The sequence below is a fragment of the Mus musculus genome, chromosome 13, assembly GCF_000001635.26.
Source record: "Mus musculus strain C57BL/6J chromosome 13, GRCm38.p6 C57BL/6J".
NCBI lineage: Eukaryota > Metazoa > Chordata > Mammalia > Rodentia > Muridae > Mus > Mus musculus.
Window position 1 is genome coordinate 95179067 of NC_000079.6, and position 23895 is coordinate 95202961.

Consider the following 23895-nt stretch of genomic DNA (forward strand, 5'->3'; position numbering starts at 1 on the left):
AGCACCTTTCCTGGCACGAGGGTAGAGGATGACGTAGGAGGTGTCTCCCCAGCCCCTGTCCACACACTACTCCATGATCACAAACTTAAACCAAACATATAATCAAGAAGACAATCAAGTGAGGGTGCATGTGAGAACACAGCATTTCAGGGACCTTGGGAAACAATTTGATAATTGTCTTAGTCAGGGTTTCTATTCTTGTATAAACATCATGACCAAGAAGCAAGTTAGGGAGGAAAGGGTTTATTCAGCTTACACTTCCATGATGCTGTTCATCACTAAAGGAAGTCAGGACTGGAACTCAAGCAGGTCAGGAAGCAGAAGCTGATGCAGAGGCCATGGAGGGATGTTCCTTACTGGCTTGCTCAGCATGTTCTACACTTGATCTTAGCCAAAAGGCTGAGAAGCGATCAGTGTGTTCTTTTATAGAACCCAAGACTACCAGCCCAGGGATGGTCCCACCCACAGGAGCTCCTCCCCCTTGATCGATAATTGAGAAAATGCCCCACAGCTGGATCTCATGGAGTCACTTCCCCAGCTTAAGCTCCTTTCTCTGTGATAACTCCAGCCTGTGTCAAGTTGACTCACAAAACCAGCCACTACAGCAATATATTAAGAAGCTACCATTCAAACTTAGTTCTACTGGTGTGATTCTACTTGAGAGAAAGAATAAAAACAGAAGCCCTACAAAACACATATATAAATATTCATATTAGCATTCTTTATAAAAGCAATAGATTAGAGCCAAGACAAATGTCCATCCTCTAATGAAGAGATAAATCAAATGATATATATACATACAACATAATCCTATCTGGAAATTAAAAAGGAGGAGGAGGAGGAGGAAAAGGACAGACTATTCAGACATGGTACACCACAGATGCACACTGAAATCACTGTGCTAAGTGAAAGAATCCAGACGAGACTACACATGTGCTTCCATAAGTAGTAAACGCCGAGTTCAACTCATGTGGTTCTAGGAGTGGAAGAGCGTAACTGTAGTCAGATACCAGGGTACTTTTAAGACTAACAAAAATGTTCTAGGTTTCCATCTGTGCCCGGAGCTGAACCTGTGCCACAGCACTCCATACCCAAATTCTATGCGGAAAGAGCTGGTCTCCCAGGAATGTTGACACGCAGGCTTATAGGAAGGACAAGCCACAGTCAGAGACAGCAAGACCAACTAACACCACAGAAAACCAGATGTCGAGAGGCAAGTGCAAGAACATAAGCAACAGAAACCAAGGCTACTTGGCATCATCAGAACCCAGTTCTACCACCACAGCAAACCCTGGATACCACACAGCTGTTGGGGATGGCCCTGGTGATGGCTGTATTTTGATGTTAATTCTGCTGTCCCAGGAGGGATTGTCTGGAAGGAAGAATGAGTCGCATACTCAGGTGACTTCTTGTGAACCTTCCCCTAAATGAATAAAGGAACCAATCACTGGGCAAGTAGATGGGACTTCTGGGTTGGACAGAGGAAGAGAGAAAGCAGGAGGGCTTTTTGGACAGGGATAGAGAGAGGGCAAAATGTAGCTACTAGTGTCTCCCAGCTTATATGGCAAATCTGCCAGGATTTACTACAGAAGGATTTAGATTTAATATGGCTTACAAGATTAACATTCTAGTTGTTGTGCCCAGTGATTGAGTTACCATTGTTTCTGAACTAAGTTTATGTGTTTTCCTTCACGTAGTGGTTTGACTGGGTTCAAGAGAGGAAGGTACAGTGGCAAAGCGTGAGTTTACAAGAAGTGTACCACAAAGGCCTTGGGGGTTTTGAAGCATGGGGCTGATGTGGTAGTGACCCAGCAGTGAGAACTGAGCAAGTTAGGTGGAGAGATTTTGGAGCTCTGAATCAGAGAGTCTCTATGAGATAGGAACTGATTGTCAAGACTGCAGGGGCTGAGTGAAGCGTGGGAACTGCTGTTCTTTTCAATATTTCCCACAACACAACACAACACAACACAACAGAAAAGCAAGACTCTGATGTGAAATCACATTTCATGATGATGATAGAGGACTTTAAGGACATAAATAACTCCCTTAAAAAAATATAGGCATATATCCAGAAGATGTCCCAACCGGTAAGAAGGACACATGCTCCACTATGTTCATAGCAGCCTTATTTATAATAGCCAGAAGCTAGAAAGAACCCAGATGCTCCTCAACAGAGGAATGGATACAGAAAATGTGGTACATTTACACAATGGAGTACTACTCAGCTATTAAAAAGAATGAATTTATGAAATTCCTAGCCAAATGGATGGACCTGGAGGGCATCATCCTGAGTGAGGTAACCTAATCACAAAGGAACTCACATAATATGTACTCACTGATAAGTGGATATTCGCCCAGAAACTTAGAATACTCAAGATATAAGATACAATTTGCTAAAAGCATGAAACTCAAGAAGAACGAAGACCAAAGTGTGGATACTTTGCCCCTTCTTAGAATTGGGAACAAAACACCCATGGAAGGAGTTACAGAGACAAAATTTGGAGCTGTGACAAAAGGATGGACCATCTAGTGATTGCCATATCCAGGGATCCGTCCCATAATCAGCTTCCAAACGCTGACACCATTGCATACACTAGCAAGATTTTGCTGAAAGGACCCAGATATAGCTGTCTCTTGTGAGACTATGCCGGGGCCTAGCAAACAGAAGTGGATGCTCACAGTCAGCTATTGAATGGATCACAGGGCCCCCAATGGAGGAGCTAGAGAAAGCACCCGAGGAACTAAAGGGAACTGCAACCCTATAGGTGGAACAACAATATGAACTAACCAGTACCCTGGAGCTCTTGTCTCTAGCTGCATATGTATCAAAAAATGGCCTAGTCAGCCATCACTGGAAAGAGAGGCCCATTGGACTTGCAAACTTTATATGCCCCAGTACAGGGGAACACCAGGGCCAAAAAGGGGGAGTGGGTGGGTAGGGGAGTGGGGGGGTATGGGGGACTTTTGGGATAGCATTGGAAATGTAAATGAGGAAAATACCCAATTAAAAAAAAAGTGAAAAAAAATATATAAGAGAACACAGGTAAACAGCTAGAAGCCCTTAAAGAGGAAACACAAATATCCCTTAAAGAATTACAGGAAAATACAACCAAACAGGTGAAGGAATTGAACAAAACCATCCAGTATCTAAAAATAGAAACAAAAACAATAAAAAAATCACAAAGGGAGACAAACCTGGGGATAGAAAACCTAGTAAAGAGATCAGGAGTCATAGATGCAAGCATCACCAACAGAATACAAGAGATAGAAGAGAGAATCTCAGGTGCAGAAGATATCATAGAAAACATTGACACAACAGTCAAAGAAAATGCAAAATGCAAAAAGCTCCTAACCCAAAACATCCAGGAAGGCCAGGATACAATGAGAAGACCAAACCTAAGGATAATAGGTATAGAAGAGAGTGAAGATTATCAACTTAAAGGGCCAATAAATATCTTCAACAAAATTATAGAAGAAAACTTCCCTAACCTAAAGAAAGAGATGCCCATGAACATACAAGAAGCCTACAGAACTCCAAATAGACTGAACCAGAAAAGAAATACCTCACATCACATAATAGTCAAAACACCAAATGCACAAAACAAAGAAAGTATTAAAAGCAGTAAGGAAAAAAGGTCAAGTAACATATAAAGGCAGACCTATCAGAATTACACCAGACTTCTCACCAGAGACTATGAAAGTTAGAAGATCCTGGACAGATGTCATACAGACCCTAAGAGAACAAAAATGCCAGTCCAGGCTACTATACCCAGCAAAATTCTCAATTACCATAGATGGAGAAACCATATATTCTATGACAAAAACAAATTTACACAATCTCTCCACAAATTCAGCCCTACAAAGGATAATAGATGGAAAACTCAAATACAAGGAGGGAAACTACACTCTAGAAAAAGCAAGAAAGTAATCTTCTTTCAACAAACCCAAAAGATAGCCACACAAACATAATTCTACCTCTAATAACAAAAATAACAGGAAGCAACAACTACTATTCCTTAATATCTCTTAACATCAATGGACTTAATTCCCCAATAAAAAGACATAGAATAACAGACTGAATATGTAAACAGGACCCAGAATTTTGTTGCATATTAATCCTACATCCAATAGAGGGCTAATATCCAATATATACAAAGAACTCAAGAAGTTAGACTCCAGATAAACAACCCTATCAAAAAATCAGGAACAGAGCTAAACAGAGAATTCTCAACTGAGGAAACTCAAATGGCCGAGAAGCACCTAAAAAAATGTTCAACGTCCTTAGTCATCAGTGAAATGCAAATCAAAATGACCCTGAGATTCCACCTCACACCAGTCAGAATGGCTAAGATCAAAAACTCAGGTGACAGCAGATGTTGGTGAGGATGTGGAGAAAGAGAAACACTCTTCCATTGCTGGTGGGATTGCAAGCTGGTACAACCACTCTGAAAATCAGGCTGGTGGTTCCTCAGAAAATTGGGACCCAGCTATACCACTCCTGGGCATATATACAGAAGATGCTCCAACATGTAATAAGGACACATGCTCCACTATGTTCATAGCAGCCTTATTTATAATCGCCAGAAGCTGGAAGCAACCCTCAACAAAGGAATGGATACAGAAATTTTGGTACATTTACACGATGGAGTACTACTCAGCTATTAAAAACAATGACTTCACAAAATTCGCAGGCACATGAATGGATCTAGAAAATATCATTCTGAGTGAGCTAACTCAGTCACAACAGAACAGGCATGGTATGTACTCACTGATAAGTGGATATTAGGCAAAGAGCATGGAACACTCACAATACAACTCACAGACCACATAAAGCTCAAGAGGAAAGGAGGACCAAAGAGTGGATGCTTCAGTTCTACTAAGAAGAGGGAACAATATAATCAAGTGGAGTAGAGGGTGGGAGGGACTTGGGAGGAAGAGTGGAAGGGGAGGGGGAAAAAGAGAGGCAGAATCAGGTATGGGAAGAGCTGGAGGAGATGGAGGAGATGTACAGAGGGTCAAGAAATTGAGGTGTATTGCAATGGGGTGATGGGGAACTGGGGGTAGCAACCAGAAAGTCCCAGATGTCAGGAAAGCAAGAGCCTCCCAGGTCCCCACAGGGATGACATTAGCTGAAATACCCCACAAAGGGGAAGGAGAACCTGTTGAGACCATATCCAGAGGCTAGACATGGCCCCCGGTTGAGGAATGGGGCCACCCACTCATCTCCAAAATTTTAACCCAGAAATGCTCCTGTCTAAAGGAAATACAGGGACAAAGAGTGGAACAGAGACTCAAGGAAAGGCCATCCAGAGACTGCCCAACCTGGGGATTCATCCCACATGCAGACACCAAACCCAGATACTACTGCTGATATCAAGAAGTGCTTGCTGACAGGAGTGTGATACAGCTGTCTCCTGAGAGGCTCTGCCAGATCCTGACCAATACAGATATGGATGCTTGAAGCCAACCATCAGACTGAGCACAGGGACCCCCAATGGAGGAGTTAGGGAAAGGACTGAAGGGGCTGAAGGGGCCTTATCTAGCATCAGTGGGAGAGAAGGCCCTTGTTCCTTTGAAGGCTTGATGCCCCAGTGTAGAGGAATGCTAGGGCAGTGAGGCAGGAGTGAGTGGGTGGGCAGGGGAGCACCCTCATAGAAGCAGGGGGAGGGGGTATAGGGTAGGGGACTTGCAGAGGGGAAACCAGGAAAGGAGATAACATATGAAATGTAAACAAATAAAATATCCACTTTTTTAAAAAGCCCCAAATAAACTACAAATAATGTAGAAACATGTTCTAAAATTGGGTTATGGTGATATCTGTACAACAGAATAAACTCACTAAGCTTTAGGCACACACGTAAAATGGACGGGTTCCATAGTGTGCTAACTGCACCCAGTAAAGCTTTGAACAAGAACAATAAACCCATAAACCAATGCCATCGCTTATGTGAAAAGTTGATATAACAGGCACACACACACACACACACACACACACACACGCACACACACACATGCACACACACACACGCACACACACACACACACACACACACACACACACACGGCTCAAAGATGGATTAATTAGCAAGTCTGACCCAAGTTTAGATCCCTACCACCCATGGAAAAAGCTGGATGTGGTCACGTGTGTCTGTAATCCAACCCTGGGAGGCAGACATGGGAGGGTGTGGGGGCTTCCTGGCCCGCCAGCATGGCTGAATTGTCATGATCCTGAGTAAGTAACAGATCTTATAGCAGAAGAGCAACTGAGGAAAACACTTGCTGCACCTCTGGCCTCCACACTCAAGTACTCACATGTGTACATACCTGCACACACACACACACACACACACACACACACACACACACCAAAAACCCAAGAAGTACAATTGATCTGTTTGTTTGTTTGTTTGGAGTTTCTTAGAATTCTAAATGAGAGAAAGAAAAGTTACCAATATTTTAAATATCTTAATATACAATTCCTAACAGAAGGGAGTCGATATCTCTGCTCTGCCGTAATCTCTGAGTGTTGCCAGTAGGGTCTCCAAATCACACTTAGCATTTCCTCGTGCATCGCATACATGTGGTTTAATCTGAAATACTTCTAGAGCCCTGATGTTGTGTTTGTTTACGTCTAATATCCTCTACCAGCATGCTGCTCTTGAAGAAACATGTTTAGTGAGGAACTGTTCCCGTCTCCTTAAGCTCCCTCACTCCTAAGGCTGCCTGACTTCCTTTTCTCTGATTATTTGTATATGTAGTCACCACTACCAATATTCACTCTAGATGTCTTTGCTTTACAAAATATCTTCACTGGATAATTTTAGTATGGAAAGTAATATCCCATTTCTCTGAAGTTAAAATTCATCCTTTCAGTGAAAATGGCCCTGACCTCTTTTCAACCACTGTACACTTTAAAAGCTTTCTCATCAACACACACACACACACACACAGCTTCTGTCGAAGATCTAGGACAAGGTTAGACACGTACCTCCTTAGAGCTCTTGGCTCCTGTCGTAACCCAGGGTGGGTCTCTGCAGAATGCTGTTTACCCAGGAGGTCGGTAAAGTATGTTTGTTTATTGCTGCTACTGGCTTGTTATCCCCTGGAACACAGTGTTTTGTTGGGGTCCTTGAGGTCGGCCCGGGGAACACAGGCAACGCTTGGATGCATCCAAACCTAAGCATTTGCTTCCTACACCAGACCCTTTCAGCAAGCTCTCTGGTGACAGCTAGGACAGAAATTAAAATGAAGCCTTTTTATTTTTTTGTCTTAGTCGTTCAAGTGAGTTTTTCAGAAGGGCAATTTAAATTTTAATTACAACCCAGGGCTCACAGGAGGTCTTCTACTCATGCAGAAAGGAAACCAGTCTAACCTGCAGTGTAGAGCTGCCTTGCCACTGGTCAGATAACCCCAGGCCAATATCTTCTCCATCACTGGGGGGCTAGATATTCATTCCACTAAAATATTCAATATAAAGTGTTATTCACACACTAATTATCCAAAAGCATTCAAATTTAAATGAAGTGAATCCACAATTATTCAGCACCCATTTATGCAGCGGATGCTGAAAAGGGAATAAAGAAAGACACATAACTCTCACCTCCAAGAACCTTGCTGATTTGCATTTGCACAAAATCAAATTATTTTTCCTTTCAAACACGGGTTTCCAAATATAAAGGGCTAAAAGGCTTCAGGAGCCTTTCAAATAATGCGCAGTTATAAAGGAACAGCAGTTTACTAAGTAAGTGATGTTTACAAAACTTCCTCGGAAGGGCTGAGATTGTTATTGGTAACAGTAAACATGCTGGAGGGTTTGTTTATTGCCAACATGACGGATGGAGAAGAGAGACACTGGTCATTAGCAGAGGGGACAGAGGTTACTGGGAGGATTTGTTTTTTCCAGCTATTCTCTAAAATGGGCGGTGGAGGGGCAGCATGGGTGCCATACATTCTGGACTTGTGCACATACACATACATCATTGTTTACCATTGCTCTGTACTTAGAAAGGCTCCCAATTACACACAGATAGCTATTCAGACACACATTCAGAACAGAAACAGTAGAGTGTAACGTGCACTGACTGCTCTTCAGTCTCGAGAATGAATCTCACTGGATGTCTGATATGAGCCAAAATATTAAAAGGAGAGTGATCCTAATAATCATCTATGTCGGCAGGTTAAAAAGGATATTTGCTAGAACTAATGCAGAGAGAAAATAAGGCCAAATTCCTTCCCTATGACACAACACCTATCATTGGAGGACATTCATTAATGCTGACTCAGCAACCCTGCCTCATGAGTTTAGTGATGACTGTCCTGTTTCACCTATGAAGGGACCAAGGTTAGAGAGGCTCTGTAGCTTGACCAAGGTGACACAGTCACCAAGTGACAAGGCCAACATGGATGGGTCCAAGTTTGTGTGAGGGCCAAGGCCAGCCCTCAGCCCGCGCTTCCTGCCCTTCTCATGCCTTAGCCTGGAGGGCTGCTTGGAAGAAAGGCAGTGCTGTCACAGAGGGAGCTGGAGGCCACAAGGGTCTGGCCAATTGCACTGCACATTGTTTAAAATCCGCAAGTCACCACTTTACAGAAGAGCAAGAGATGCTGAGATGTTTCTGGAAGAGATGCCAGCAAGAACCCAAGGCCCAGCTCAGTGCCACAGCAAACAGCAGCACACTCCCGTGCTTCAGATCGTTTCTGAACTTGCCCAGCATCAAACTCACAGATGTTATCCACGGTGAATGTGCCTCCTATAACTTAGTCCTGGTAAAGGGATGAAGCATTCTCTACCCTGTCTCTGTAGCAAGAAACACAGAACAGCCACACACTCTAGGAAGCACAGAGCAGCCACACAGAACCACAGGAACACACAAACACATGCATCAGCAGGTAGACTTGGGATTCATGTAGAATACAAAGTTCCATCAAAGTGGCATTGACCCTTCTGTCTCCCTCCCCCACCCCTGTTCACAACTATTTTTCAATGTGTGCTTGCTATAGCCTGAAAAGTCTATGCTTTCAGTAAAGAGTCCAACAAGTTTTTAGTTTTGGCTCAAGGAATAAGAAATGAGCCTCCTTGGGGGTGGGACAACTCCCATTTGTTCTTTTGCTCCATTGTCTTCTACTCTAGGTCTCCCTCTAGCCCACAAGAGCATCAGCAGTAAGTCATAGAAAGCTATAATGTCAGTACATGACAAGAACTCCTCTCGTCCACAAGAAGGTACATCCTGATGCTTTCTTTTTTCTTTCTATGTCCTTGTATTTCTTTTTTTTTTTCAATTTTTATTAGATATTGTCTTCATTTACATTTCAAATGCTATCCTGAAAGTCCCCTATACCCTCCTCCAGCCCTGCTCCCCTACCCACCCACTCCCACTTCTTGGCGTCCTTGTATTTCTTGGCCCTAAATGTGACCATAGTCACATGTACAGAAGAGCCAGGAACAAGAAGTCCCATATTTCTTGCCATGGGACCCAAAATGGTAGTCCCAGGGAACTAGGAAATACAAGAGATTAAGAAGAGAGGGTTTGAGAAAGCAAAGGCATGAGTTGTTTACCTGCTTCTGGGCTCCTTTCCAAGTTACACTTAGGAGTCCCATGCTAGGCAGCAAACTACAGACTTCCAGAATTAAACCATAGTATAGATCGCTTCCCAGGTCACAGCCGGGCCACTGAGCAGCATATATACTTCACAATTACAATGATTACTCTAGACTTGGAAAATGAAAGTATTGATAGAACTCCCATGCAAAAGGAGAAGTGGAATTTGAAATCTGAACTCAACATGCAAAAATATCAAGATTCACCATGAGACTTGAATAAGATTCAAACACTAGTAATATAATGAAGTCCAAAATTCCTGGACCTGAGAACCAAGAAAAACACATCTTTCTCGAGAAGGCAGTCAATACTATGATGGTAAATTTTGTGTGCCATGGGCTAAGAGGTGACTACGAAGCTTGAAAAATGTTTTTTGTGCATTTGTTTTGAGAGCTTTCCTTTTGTTATTTCTGGAAGAAATTTTTATGTGGGTGGGGTGAACTAAATAAAGGAGATCTACCCTCACCAACGTGGGTGCATATCTGTCCCTTAATTGAGGTTCTAAACAGAAATTTCTGAGGATGGATTGATTCACTGTCTCCTCTTGATCTAGTATGCCTACTTTCTCCTCCCCTTGGACATCAGTATTCCTGGCTCTTGGCCTTCATGCTCAGACTGAGATTTACATCACTGGGTCCTCTGGCTCAAAGGCCTTGGGTTTGGCCTAGAACTGAGGTCCCAGCCTGGGGATAGCAGCTAATGAATTCTTAGTCTCAACACTTGCACAACACATTCCTTCATAAGAAGTCTGCTCTACTGGTTATGTTTGTCTGGAGAGCTCTGACTAACCCAGATCCTAAAACAAAAACGCTAGAATTATCTGACAAAGACATTGAAGTAACTATCACAAAAATGTCCATTGAGTAAGAACTGGCACTTGAAATAAATGGGAAAATACAAAGTTTAAGCACAAAAATAGAGTATATATAGGAAACCAAGTGAACTGTGTTAGTTAGGGTTTCATTGCTCTGAAGAGACACCATGACCGTGGCAGCTTATAAAAAGAACCATCTCATTGGGGTTGGCTTACAGTTTCAGAGTTTCACTCCATTGTCATCATGGTGGGAAACACAACAGCATCCAGGCAAGCATGGTGCTGGAGAAGGAGATAAGAGTTCTACATCCAGATCCCCAGGCAACCAGAAGACAACAGTAGATGTGGCTTGAGCAGCTGAGACCTTAAAGCCCATCCTCAAGTGACACACTTCTCCCAACAAAGCCATACCTCCTAATAGTGTCACTCCCTCTGGGCCTATACAGGACAGTTTCTTTCAAACCACCACATGGACATTTTAGGTCCATAGCATACCTGGAAAGATTCAAGGTTAAAATGGAGATGAACGTATCAGTGAGTTTGAAGAAGCGCCTGAGCCACCATCCCATCTGAGCGACAGAGAGAAAAGACCAAATAAGAAGGAACAGATGCTTGGGGACCTGTGGGACACAGCAAAAGGTTCAGTATTTTTGCCATGGGAATTCCAGAGAGAAGAGACTCTTGTGCATTTGAAGATGTGATACTGAAAGCTTTCCAGCTAGGATCAAAGTCACAACTGTAAATCCTCAGGAAGCAAGCAAACTCCAAGCTGAATGACTCCAAGGAAATCTATGTTCAGAAGCGTTACAGCCAAATCACTAAAACACTAAGGACATGGGAATGTCCCTGCAAACAGCCAGGAAAACAGTGCATTGCTAGAGGGAGGCAACAGGTGAACAACTGAGGGACCACTGATCATAAGAGAAGGGAAGTCACATGATCAAAGTGCTGGAGCAAGCAGGCTTGTCAGCTCAGACATCTTTATTCACTAAAGAATATCCATAAGGAATAAAAACAAAATAAAGGCATTCTCCAATGAAGGAGAAGTGGAAGAATGGTTGTCAACACTGAAAGAAATCCTTCAGAGTGACGTAAGCGACATAAATCTGGAAGATGAGGAACGAAAAGAGCATGGAAACCATAAATACATCGGCAATAATAGAGAATAGTTCTTAGGAATTCCTTAGGCCATGTTTTGCTCTTGAAAGAAAGCTTTGTAACATTGTTTGGTGGCCTTTTCCATGAGAATAGATCTAGCATATAAGCAAACTATTACAGAAAGAGGCAGAGAAAGAACCTATGGGGTTCTTTATACCATCTGAAGCAGCAAAACATTGTTTTTCAGCAGAATGAGAAAATGGATGTGTTTGTGTGTGAATATGATATGATACACACACACACACACACACAAGAAGCCATGATGAAAAGCCCAAGACAAAGGAAAACTGAATAGTGAAAAGTGTTCAATAACTCATAAAAATCAGGAAAGAGAAAACAGAAAATAATTAACAGGAGAAAATTAAAAAATTGCAACTGTTAGATCTAAATTAAAACATATTGACATATTGACATATTGACATATTGACAATTACATTTAAATGTGCAAACATGAGTGGTCTGAGCAAATCAATTAAAACCCAGACTTATTATAATGGAATAAAAGCACAGGACCCAACTAAACACTGTCTGTGAGAAACTCACTCACAGAAATAATTCTAATTGTATTAAGTATGGAGTAGCAAAAGCTATACCATGTAAACATTAATTAAGAGGAAAGAAGTCTGGTTATGTTAATATCTGACCAAATCAACTTCAGATCAAAGAAAACCAACAATAATAAATAGGACATCACACAATCAAACCTGACAGACCTCTAATGAGAAATGGACAAATTTACTATCATAATTAGGGACATCAACACATCCCTCTCAATAACCATTAGAGCTCCTAAATAGAAAACCAGTGTAGACATGGAAATACAACCATCAGTCATTTCGAGAACACTTTCCCAGAAGGTTCCAGCTCAAAACCATAACCTAGCTTTCCTTTTCCTCACTTCCTCTTCTCACCACTCTGGCTGTGACCTGATCCTGCTCAAGTTCACTAAGCCAATGCCTTCTTAAAACCCATCCACTGAGCATGGGTCCATAGGTCCTCATCTTGTTGGACACATTGGCAGCACGTGACATGAGGACAACTCCCTCCTCTGTGAAACCATATCCTTCACCAGGCTCTCAGGTCACCACACTATCTTCCTCCTTCCCAGTAACTACTCATCAGAACCAGGATCTGGTCTTCAAGCCAGTCCTCACATTCTGTATGCTACAAGTTACATTCGAGCACTTAGATCCTTTCTGTCCTGCCCTCCATCCCTTCCTTGGAATCCAGTCTACATCCATAGCTATGCACTGATAGCTCACAGGTGTGTGTCCACAGTCAGAACCTCCCCCCGCCCCCCGTCACCTCTATAACCTAGCTCCCCTCTCAGTTCCTTCCCACCTACTCCATTTCCTCAAAATGGGCTTCTTTCAAACTACTGTGCATATTCCAGACCCGGAACCAGGCAATTTTTGTGGACATGCATCATTTATATGTCTGCTTGGCTTCCTCGATCTCACCCCCTTCAAGTTCTTATCTTGGAAAACATCTAGAGCTCTGCAGCACAGCTCAGCAGTTAAGAGACCAGCTGACCTGCCTACATTCCAATCCTGACCATACCAATGCCTGCTGCATGACCTCAAGTAAATAACTTACTCTTACCCAGTTCTTCACTTCGAGGAGGAGTATAGCCATGCACCGTATCTATCCATTTGTAATGCTGTACTTGAACACCATAACAACACTGGGTAATTTAGAATCAACGGAGATTTATTTGTTCCTCCTTCTCGAGGCTAAGAAGCCTAAGATCAAGGGGTTGTAGCTGGGGAGCTTCTAAGCTGCATCATGCCCCAGCAGAGTACATCAAATGGGGAGAGAACACATGGCAGCCGAGAGCAGGAGATGGATATGGAACTTGCTGTTGTAACAAAACACTCTTGCAATAACTAGTCCAGTGCCACACAATGACATTAATCTATTCGCATACACAGAACCTTCATGGCTGAATCACCTCTCATATGGCAAGAATCGGGTTCCCAACACGTGAACTTTGGGCACGCATATTCAAATTATAGCAAGCACCAGCCTAATAAGGCTACTGGAAGGATTCAGCACACATTAATTGCTAAGAGCAATGGCTGGCACACAGTGAGTAATGCCACACTTATTACATCTAAGATGCTCTGCTATTAGGAGACACACCCTTATTGAAGAAATACTGCCAACCAAAGTAGTAAATGTCATCACGTATGCAGTGCAGCCTAAATTTAGAGCTGTGAAAATTATTTTTGAGAAAGCACATCTTAAAAATCAATGAACTATAAAACAAGGGGGTATTTCATAAGGCCATTTCCTTGTCTTCTCTGACCAGTTTCTTCATGACACTGACCACCCCACTCATTGTATTTACATTGTAGTTACTTATCCTATTCCTTGGCAGCCTCCTCTAACAGCAATGTAAACCAAGAAGACATGTTTTTCATGGTTGTAACCCAGTGTTTCAAACACTGCCTGACCCATATTAGGGCCCCATTCAATACTTACTGAATAAATAAATGAATAGAAGCTCAAATGAAAAGACAAAGATATGAAGGGAACACAAGATGAATACGCAGAATTTTGAGATGTACTGAAAATGGTCACTGAACAACCACGTAAGCTCTGTGGAAATGGGGATTTGTTTGTACCCCCTTAATCAAGAACAAATATTCAACATGAACTGGCTGCAGACATGAATAAATGAATGGATGGATGGATGGAAGGATGGATGGATGGATGGATGGATGGATGGATGGATGGATGGATGAATGCCCTGCCTGCCTGCCATCTCCTTGAACTGCTAAACAATTAGACTGGAGAATGGATGAGAGAATCTTGATCCCGTGCTAGAAGGAAGAACATTGAGATCCAAACAGCAAACAAGAGCAACACGGAAACATTTCATAACAAATAGTAGTCTGAATACTTAATCCACTGACAAATAAGTTAAAAGATTGGCAAACATGGTCAGTTTTGAGTCTATGTCCCTACTTTCATGTTTTCCAATACGGAGTTTGCCCACACACCAGCGTGAGCCAACACATCACAACCCACATGTAAATACTGGAAGGAAGGTAAAGAGGTGTTCACTCTGCCCTGGCTGCTGCATACGATGAACCGCATACCATACGCTTCTGTGGAGCATCTCGGTGAATAAAGGTCATACATAAGCTTATACTTAGGCCAAGAGAGCTGGGGATGGCCCTTAAGTGTGGGGGTGGGAGAGCATTGGACGGGGGCGGTCTTCCTGAGAAGAAGATGGTGACAAACATTCACGCATAGGGTCAAGCACATGGAAGGCACACTCATGGTCAACACATGGAAGGGACACTCATTAATTCCCCGTCAATTCCAGACAACCCATGGGTTTTCTCGACCCATCAATTCAAAAAGCAAATGACTAAGCATTGTCCATCAAGCAGAACGGGGCTGAAGTTCTCCAACTTCTTCTCAAAGACGATGCATGTTCTGGGAGAGGCTTCACTTTCACCAGGTTTGGATCTTAGGTGTTTAGACAACTTAGGGAGGATGCTGAGAGGAAAGGGAGAAAGGTGCAATTTCTTTAGAAGAGACTTGAGAGGTGGAAGAGCAGGCTAACAAGTGTGGAAGGATGGATGAGAACCATCAGTGCCCAAAAGCAAACCCTGCCTGTTCTTTCCTGTCATCCTGAACTCTTTGGTGATATCCTTGAACATGACAGGTCTGCTTTATCCTGCTCTGGCAAGTATGGACACAATCTTATGTGTATGAATTGGTGAGAGTACTAACCGGGGGATGAGGAGGGCCCCTACTTTCATACTGAGGTATGCATGTGTGGGGACAAAGTCAAATTATCTCTGCTTTTCTGGTGTATTCTGAGCTCCATTTTCACAAAGACGTTGTCTACAGAAAGTCAATATTGGAAGGTCAAAGGGAAATGCTGGCTCTGTATAAGATGCTATCACTAGGCACTGCATCCAAGACTCTGTAATTGGAGGAACACTAACCTTATAGGAAGTGAGCTGTGGCACTTCGGAAACTGAGTAGGGAGATTAGCCCATGGCACCTCTCAGGTCTATGCAGTTCCATGTTCTAGCTGGCCTTGACTTTCAGTTCCTTAGAGGTACCTGCTGCCTCTGGTGACATTTTGTAAAGAAGAGGTAAGTAGGGGCTGGAGAGATGGCTCAGTGGTTAAGAGCACTAGCTGCTCTTCCAGAGGTCCTGAGTTCAATTCCCAGAAACCACATGGTGGCTCACAATCATCTGTAATGGGATCTGACGCCCTCTTTTTGCATGAAGCAGATACTCAGAAACATATGCTAAATAAAAGAACAACAACAAAAAAATTTGGGCCTTGTACAGTATTCAGTGAAATATTCATCTAAGTTGACACGTTCAGTTGTCTGTCTTAGGAGTCATACCTACAACCAGACTTTTCCCTCTAAAATGCCAAAACCACATACATTAAACCTAGCGTCTTACGGTTTCCATTGATGTGAAGAGACACAATGGCCAAGACAACTTTTATAAGGGACAACATTTAATTGGGGCTGGTTTACAGGTTCAGAGGTTTAGTCCATTATCATCAAGGCAGGAAGCATGGCAGATTCCAGGCAGACACAGGAGGAGCTGAGAGTTCTACATCTTAATCCCAAGGCAGCCAGAAGGAGGCTGACACCACCAGGCAACTAGTCTCAAAGCCCCACCCCCACAGTAAAGCATTTTCTTCAACAAAGCCACACCTTCAAATAGTGCCACTCTGGTGCCAGCCACTCCCTGGGCCAAATATATTCAAACCATCCCACATGGAAACATCAATAAAGGATTTTTTTGAAATATCTGAAACACAGAGCAGATTCAAATCCAATGGATCAGGAGTCTGGTGTTGGGCTAGTGTGGATGAAATGCCAGAAGCTAAACTAAAGCCCAAGGAGGCAGATGAACAACTCTGCGGGGATTAGCATCTGCTTTCTGCTTGGCTCTCCGGGTGTTACCTTCAACTGAAATCTTAACCCAGTGACCCACTGATGAAAACATAAGCCGGACCATCACTATCTAAAGGAGTGGAAGGTCTTGTCCTTAACACACACAGAGGTTTTCTCTTTCTATAGGACCCCTAAAATTACAGCAAGGAGGTCAGGGATAGAGCGTAAAAGAGGGCAGAAAGCAAACAGAACAAGCCCAGGGCAGAACGTCCATGTGGCAGGCTTTCATGGGTGACAGGATTGGCAATGTCACCCCCATGAAGGGCAGCAGGAGGGAGAATGGGCATGGAAAGCCACCCACCCACCACACCAAGGAACCAAACCCTAGTGCCCTGCCAGGCTTCTCTCACTGCTGCCAGGCAGGCCTGGGAACATTATCAAAATGCAGTGAGCCACAGGGGTGAGTGAGTGTGGATTTCCTCCTCACAGAACACAGAAAGAAGACTGATGCAAGCTATCTCCAACGTCGAACATCACAGTATTCTCGCTCAGCATCATGGTGAAATCTTCCAGCCCCATAGCAGTTCCACTTGAAGTTTACTGGTGTGTGTGTGTGTGTGTGTGTGTGTGTGTGTGTGTTACTTTGTACCTGCTAACCCTAGACTACAAATTTTATCATTAAATCATAAATTAGTCAGACAAGGCAATGATGCACTTGGTTTCCATGGCAACAGTGCACACAAAAAAAAAAAGTCCGACCCACTGCATCACCACAGAGCACTTTGAAAATCATTTCCTAGCAACCCCATAGGCATCCTGAGATACAGACCTCTGTCTTGCCCCTTCACACAGACCCAGGAGAATATGCACGTGATGCAGACATTTCAAGTTGACACATTTCATTCCTGTATGGAGCAAAATAATTCCTGGCGTGTCAGCAAGGAGGCCTGCACAGCTGTGTGAATGTCTCTACAAGCTACAAAAGATGCAGAACTCAATTTGACTTTGACTCACATGAAGACAAATGGACGCCTGTGGATGGTTCACAAATACCTACGCATTCACGCAGAGAGAAGCTGAGAAAGTGCACACACCTGCTCCCACCCTGCTCCTCTGTGTCCCCCGCCCCAGCCACTATTAGTTATTTGAGACTGGGTCTCCCATAGCTCAGGCTGGCCTTGAACTCCCTTACGTAGCCAATACTGGCCTTGAGCTTCACTGCCTTCTCTGTCGAGCTCCCACATGTGGGAGTTACAAGCCAGAAGCGACCATACCAGGCTCTCTTTGCTTCTCTGGAAAGCAGATGTCTTATGAAAGTAAGGAAAAAGTGAATTTATGAGATTTCATGAAAGTTTACAGTCTAAAAGATAAGAGCCCACACAAACAGGAAATGCAGTGGAATTTCTTAAACATAAAAAGCAGATGTTTTCCTGTCTTGCCATACTTTTCAAAACAATAACATTCTAAAATTAACAAAAAAATATTCAATCACTGAAAAAAAAAGAGCTAAATAACATGCAAGTTGGTCTCCAAGTACACACCACCACTCCTGTGCACATCCACTGTCCCTACCTGGGCCAGATACTGACACTGGCAGCCTGCAACAGCTTTCTCTGAGGCTGGACTCACATTGGCAAGGGCATTAGGAGGCACTAGCCAGGCAGAGAAGCGAGAGAAGTCCAGCTGTTTCTTCCCGCTGTCTGCTAAAGTGCCCTGTATTAGCTTGTGCCTACAGGAACACAGCACCTTCCAGAGATGCAGCAACTAGCAGCATGAAGGTCACTGAAGGCTTCATCCGGTCAGGGCATCTTCCTTGTTGTCCCTTATCTCCATCAGCGCTGTGTGCACAGCACCCATACAAAAGGGTCTTCATTAGAAACCAACTGCAATCAACTGTTTCCCATTGGACAGGAACTGATGTAACTGACAACTGCAATTAGCTCTGAATTAACATGTAGGGAAACTTTGTCACAAAAGCTCCCCCCGATGATCATGCACAAGGAAGGATGATTTGAAACTTCCTCCTCAGAGCTGGGGAGAAGGCTTGGTGGGTAAGAACGCTTGCTGTGGATGTCTGATGACTTGAGTTTGAACAATCCAGCATGACTAACCTGAGTCTACAAACACAGCACTGGGGGCAGACATAGGTGCGCCCCAGAAGGTCCATGACCAGCCAGCCTGGCTGAAATGGTAAGCTTCCTGTTCAATGTGAGACCCTGTCTCAAAGAACCAAGGTGGGCCTGACCTTGTGGTACACACCTCTAACCTCAGCACTAAGGAGCCAGGAGGATCTCTGTATATTCAAGATCAGTCTGGTCTATACAGCAAGTGTCAGGACAGCCGGGACTATATAGAGTGAGACCTGTTTCAAAAGGAAGAGGAAGAGGAAGAGGAGGAAGAGAATGAGGAAGAGGAAGAGGGAGGACAGGGAGGAGGAGACGGTGGTGGCTGGTGATAAAGGAAGATGCTCTAGCATCTATGAGTATCATCCACAGAGTCATCAACACATACCTGCATGCATCAAAAGCACACCACACACACACACACACACACACAAATAAATTGAATAAAATTGAAATTGTCTCCTTGAACCCCAAAACCTATTCTTTCCATGGTAACCAGGGAAGGCCAGCCTACACGGAAACAGAATGTTTTCTTAGATACTCACGTCAATCATAAGAGAATACTGCTCAATCCAAGAAAGAAGGTGGAAAATTTGAAATGTGGGGATGGGATGCTCTACTGCTCTATAGACCTCCCTTGGGTCCTTTGAAACTGTAGCCTGGCTTCTTTGCTTTGTTGGCTGTATAGCCAAATTCCATATTAACAGCCATATCTGCCTTCACGTAAGCATGTAAAAGTGCCAGGTGAATTCTGTACAAATTACCATTAGGAAAGTATCTTTACTACCAATTTCTCTGCATCCCTTGAATCAACATGAAGAACTAGCATACACTGTAGGATTAAAAGTGCCCAAATTATGCATACAACTGTAGGAACATTCCCTACATATTTCTTATAAAACCCAGGACCACCAGCCCAAGGGTGGTCCCACCCACAATAAGCTTAGCCCTCTCCCATTAATCACTAATTCAGAAAATACCCTATAGGCCCGCCTACATATTCCAATGGCTGTTAATATTAAGCTTTTTATTAATTTGGGTTTCTACTGCTATGATGAAACGATCAAAAGCAAGTTGGGGAGGGAAGGATTTGTTCGGCTTATACTTCCATATCAGTGTTTATCATTGAAGGAAGTCAGGACAGGAACTCAAGCAAGGCAGGAACCTGGATGCAGGAGCTGACGCAGAGGCCATGAAGTGGTGCCTTTAACTTGCTTCCTCATCATGATCTGCTCAGCCTGCTTTTGTTATAGAACCCAGGACCACCAGCCCAAGGGTGGCCCCACCCACAATAGGCTTAGCCCTCCCCCATCAATCACTAATTAAGAAAATGCCTTACAGGTTTGCCTACAGCCCGATCTTATAGAGGCATTTTCTCAGTTGAGGCTTCCTCCTCTCAGAGGATCCCAGCCTGTGTTAAGTTCATATAAACTTGCAAGCATACTTAAACTTCATTATTTTCTTTTTTGAGACAGGGCAGAGCTCTGGCTGGTGAGAACTTGCTATGAAGACCAGGTTGACCTCGAACTCACAGGGGTGCACCTGCCTTTAGTTGCTCTTTTTGGAAGAACAGTGAATGACTTGACTCTGCAGGTTCTTACTGTGAGAGCCCTGGACAGCACCTGCTCGGTAGTGCCACCTCCGGTAGTGAAGACAGGTGTTGCTCTAGGAATCATCTCGTTTCCTTCAGTTCATTTTTCACACTGGAGTCAAGCAGGGAGTCTCAGTTCTTCAATTTGCTTCCCTCACTGAATATGTAGCTTCCTCCAATTGCACAGAACAAGGCCTGGATGGATAGTTTAGCATCCATGCAAGTACAAGGACTTGAATTTGAACCCCAGAACTTATGTTTTAAAAAGGAAGGGGGAAATAAGTTGGAGACACACACACACATTTGTAATCCAAGTACTGGGAGACCAAAATAGGTGGATCTTCAGGGTTTGCTGGCCAATCAGAATAGCCTATTTGTCAAGTTCCAGACCATGTCAACAAAATCTCTATCTATCTATACATGAGATGGTCAACAGTTTATTATAAAATAGGCTTTGTGAAATCTGTATTCCCAGCTACTCAGGAGTTTGAGGCAGGAGGATCAAGTTTTAGGTCATGCCTGGGCTGCAGAATGGGTTAAAGGCTAGTCTAGGCAACAAGGTGAGACCTATCTTGAAATAAAGATGTTTAAGATCTAGTTATATGCTCAGTGGTAGAGCGATTATGTAACCTGTAGAAGGCTTTGGTTTGACCTCTCCCCTGTAGAACTGGAAAAATAAATATAAAAGGCTTTGTCTTAGACAGTAGATGTTATTGCCAACCACCGGCTAACGTGAGTGTCCTAATCAAGCTTAATCTCTTGAAGTCATGATGTTCAATAAATTAGGTGTATTCCATGGATTTCTGGCTTAGTATTTTCAACTCACACTGTGCTTGTTGGGGTCTAATGGAAGAAGCTCCTACACCAAAGAGCAGAACTATTCACTTTCAGATGGAGAGTCTGGCACTGTGGGAAGCTTACTGCCAGGTTTGATGTGATAGCTGGAGGAAGAAATGTCCCCACAGGCTCAGACCCCTGGTCAGTGGCACTACTTGGGGGAGATTATGGAATCTTTGAGAGGCAAAGCCTTACTGGAAGAAGTACATCTCTGGAGATGCTTTTTAGGGTTTGTAGCCTTCTCCCAGTTCCAGATAACTCCTCCTGCTTCCTGCCTGTGGAAGGAGACATGCTCTCCCATCTTCTTGCTCTGGCTGTCACCAGGCCTCCCCTGCCATTATGGCATGCTCCCTGTGTGTCTGTCTGTCTCTCTGTCTGTCTCTCTTCCGCTCTCTCTCTCTCTCTCTCTCTCTCTCTCTCTCTCTCTCTCTCTCCTCTCTTTCTCTATCTCTGTCTCTCTGGAATTATAGGCCAAAATGACCATTTTTTTTCCATAAGTTGCCTCAGTTGTAGTATTTTGTCACAGCAACAGAAAGTAACTAATACACTTGATGTCCTAACTTTGATCCCCAGAAGCTACAGGGTGGAGGGAATGAACTGATTTGCATGAGCCATCCCCTGACCTCCATATGAGGGCTACATTACACACACCCCAATAAAGACACTGGAGATAAATCAATGTGATAAAAATTAAAACGAGAACTCTATGTTTTCAGAACAGCGTCTGTTAAGTGGAATCGCACTCTTCGTAAGCAGCGCTCTGTGTCATCGTGTGCACCCAGGGGCAGACAGTGACTTCCAGACACTAGACAGCACGCTAAGACAGGCTTCCCACCTTTGGTCTATGTTTACGACAATCCTGACACTAAGTTTCCTTTATCAAACTGCTTGCAAGAAAAATATTTGACTCTGTCTCCCATCAGCAGAGCCATATGGCTTGCTGAGAACGATTTGCATAGTTGCATTGATTAAGTTGAGAACACGAATGCTGGAGAGAATAGTTTGAGCTCACATAGCCTGTAGTCACTGAACGTATAAATGTACACAAACATCCTCTCTCCACCATCATTTCCTTCTCTTCTGTCTCCTTCCTTTCCCTGATTCCCAACAGTGCCGTTCTTCAAAAATTAAGCCAGAAAACAAAACCAAAAACAAACAAACAAAAAAACTATAGACATTACTGTGTACTATTTTATCTTCCACTCTGCCTTTTCCAACTATCAAATAACTCTATAATTTAAAAATAAAACCATGCTATCTCCTCCCCATTGTTATTTAATACAGACCCCCTTCCGCAGGCGTCTGAGTTGATATAAAAGTTGCAAGCATCAATCGTTCACAGCCCTGAACCCACATCTCTGCCCATTGCCTTGTCTCCCTGAATCCATATCTCTGCCCATCGTCTTGTCTCCCTGAATCCACATCTCTGCACATCGACTCATCTTCCTGGATCCCCTTGCTTAAAACCCTGCCTGTGTCTCTTGGACAAAGCTCCTTCTTTGCACTCTGTGTCTCCCCTTTTATTTCTTCCATTTTTGACTCTTCCTTCCTATCCTCCACCACATACCATTTCCCAGAACCACTTGTGGAGAGGTCATCTGACAAGCCACCTCTTGGTGTTTCTCATGTTCATCTACCATGGAACTTTTCTCTTCCCCCATCAAACTATCAGCACACAAATCAATCCATGTTCATCCTTCAAGGTATTACTCAGACACTAAACACTGTGCTGTTCAGGAAGCCACTTCATCATGTAGCAGCTGGATGCTCTTCTTTCAGGTCACCCTGGAGTGTACCTCATTTAAACATCACATTTAAACACTAAACAGGACACACAAACTGTGGTAACCACCAATGTGGCTGGCAGGCTCCACTGTGGCTCCCAGAAATTCCTACCTCTAGGGTCTTGCATCCTTATGTAGGCCCTGCCTTCACATCTGTAATGGGATACATAAGATTGCCCCTAGATCATGGGTAAGGACAAACTGTTCCTTTTGCAGGTTTTTGCAGGGCATACTGCCATGTTAGAGAAACCATTGTGTTGGAGAACTGAGGGTGGCCTCCAACTTTTGTCTAACAGTCATCAAGGAACTAAGTCCTACTAATAACCACAAAGATGAGTTTAGAAGATCTTTACCATTTGAGCCTTCACAGGAAACTCCACCATAGATATCACCTTGACTGCGGCCTGATAAAACACCCTGACATCGAGGATCCAGATGAGCCATGCCTGATCACAGAAACCATGGGCGTCCACATCTGCAGCAATGCATTCCATAGCTATGGAAAAGTGGTTTTGTATGCCATTCCCACACCCCAGTGAGCATAGAAGCTTCCCTAGGGAGGTGATCATCTTATTCATTTCTATAGACAGTGTCTGACACCTAGTTGGGCCCTGAGCAAATGTTTCTCAGACTGAACTGCCCTGCTTTCAATCTCCTGCATTTTTCAAATCCCAGTGTTGCTTCCCATTCCTAAATAGAGGCAGCTTGCTCCAGCCCCCACCTTCAGTGACTCACACTTATGTCACTTCTCCTTGAAGATCACCTCTTTTGGGCATGTATATAGTCAGTCACTCTTCTAAAAGTTTTTTTTTAAGATTTTATTTAGTGGTAGGACCATGTATGTGCAATACATGGATATACATGGATGTACATACATGGAGGTCAGAGAACAACATAGGACACTGTGTTCTCTTCTCCTACCAGCTTGGTGGGCTGGCAGCTCTACCCACTGAGCCATCTGGCTGCCCCCCACAGCCACTCTCTATAGCACTTCTCCATCTTTCAGCTCCCATCTGTGCCCCACACTCCAACATTCCCTCTCATGAGAATTCATATTTTCTGCCTTGTTTCTCCTGCTTCTACTATCTTCCCATCTCTACACCATCCCA

The 23895-nt window shown here is 43.6% G+C and overlaps 1 protein-coding gene across 19 annotated transcripts in view; it reads right to left on the reverse strand.

The window, feature by feature from the left end:
- Pde8b (phosphodiesterase 8B) overlaps positions 1–23895 on the reverse strand; it is a 226297-nt gene that overhangs the window by 154962 nt on the left and 47440 nt on the right. For 3 of the 19 annotated variants that reach the window (XM_011244649.3, XM_006517594.4, XM_017315493.2), the window contains exon 2: positions 6989–7228. The exons of the other annotated variants lie outside the window; for them this stretch is intronic. The gene's annotated coding sequence lies outside the window, so the exon portion shown is untranslated. The remainder of the gene's footprint in view (positions 1–6988; positions 7229–23895) is intronic. 19 annotated transcript variants of the gene reach the window in all.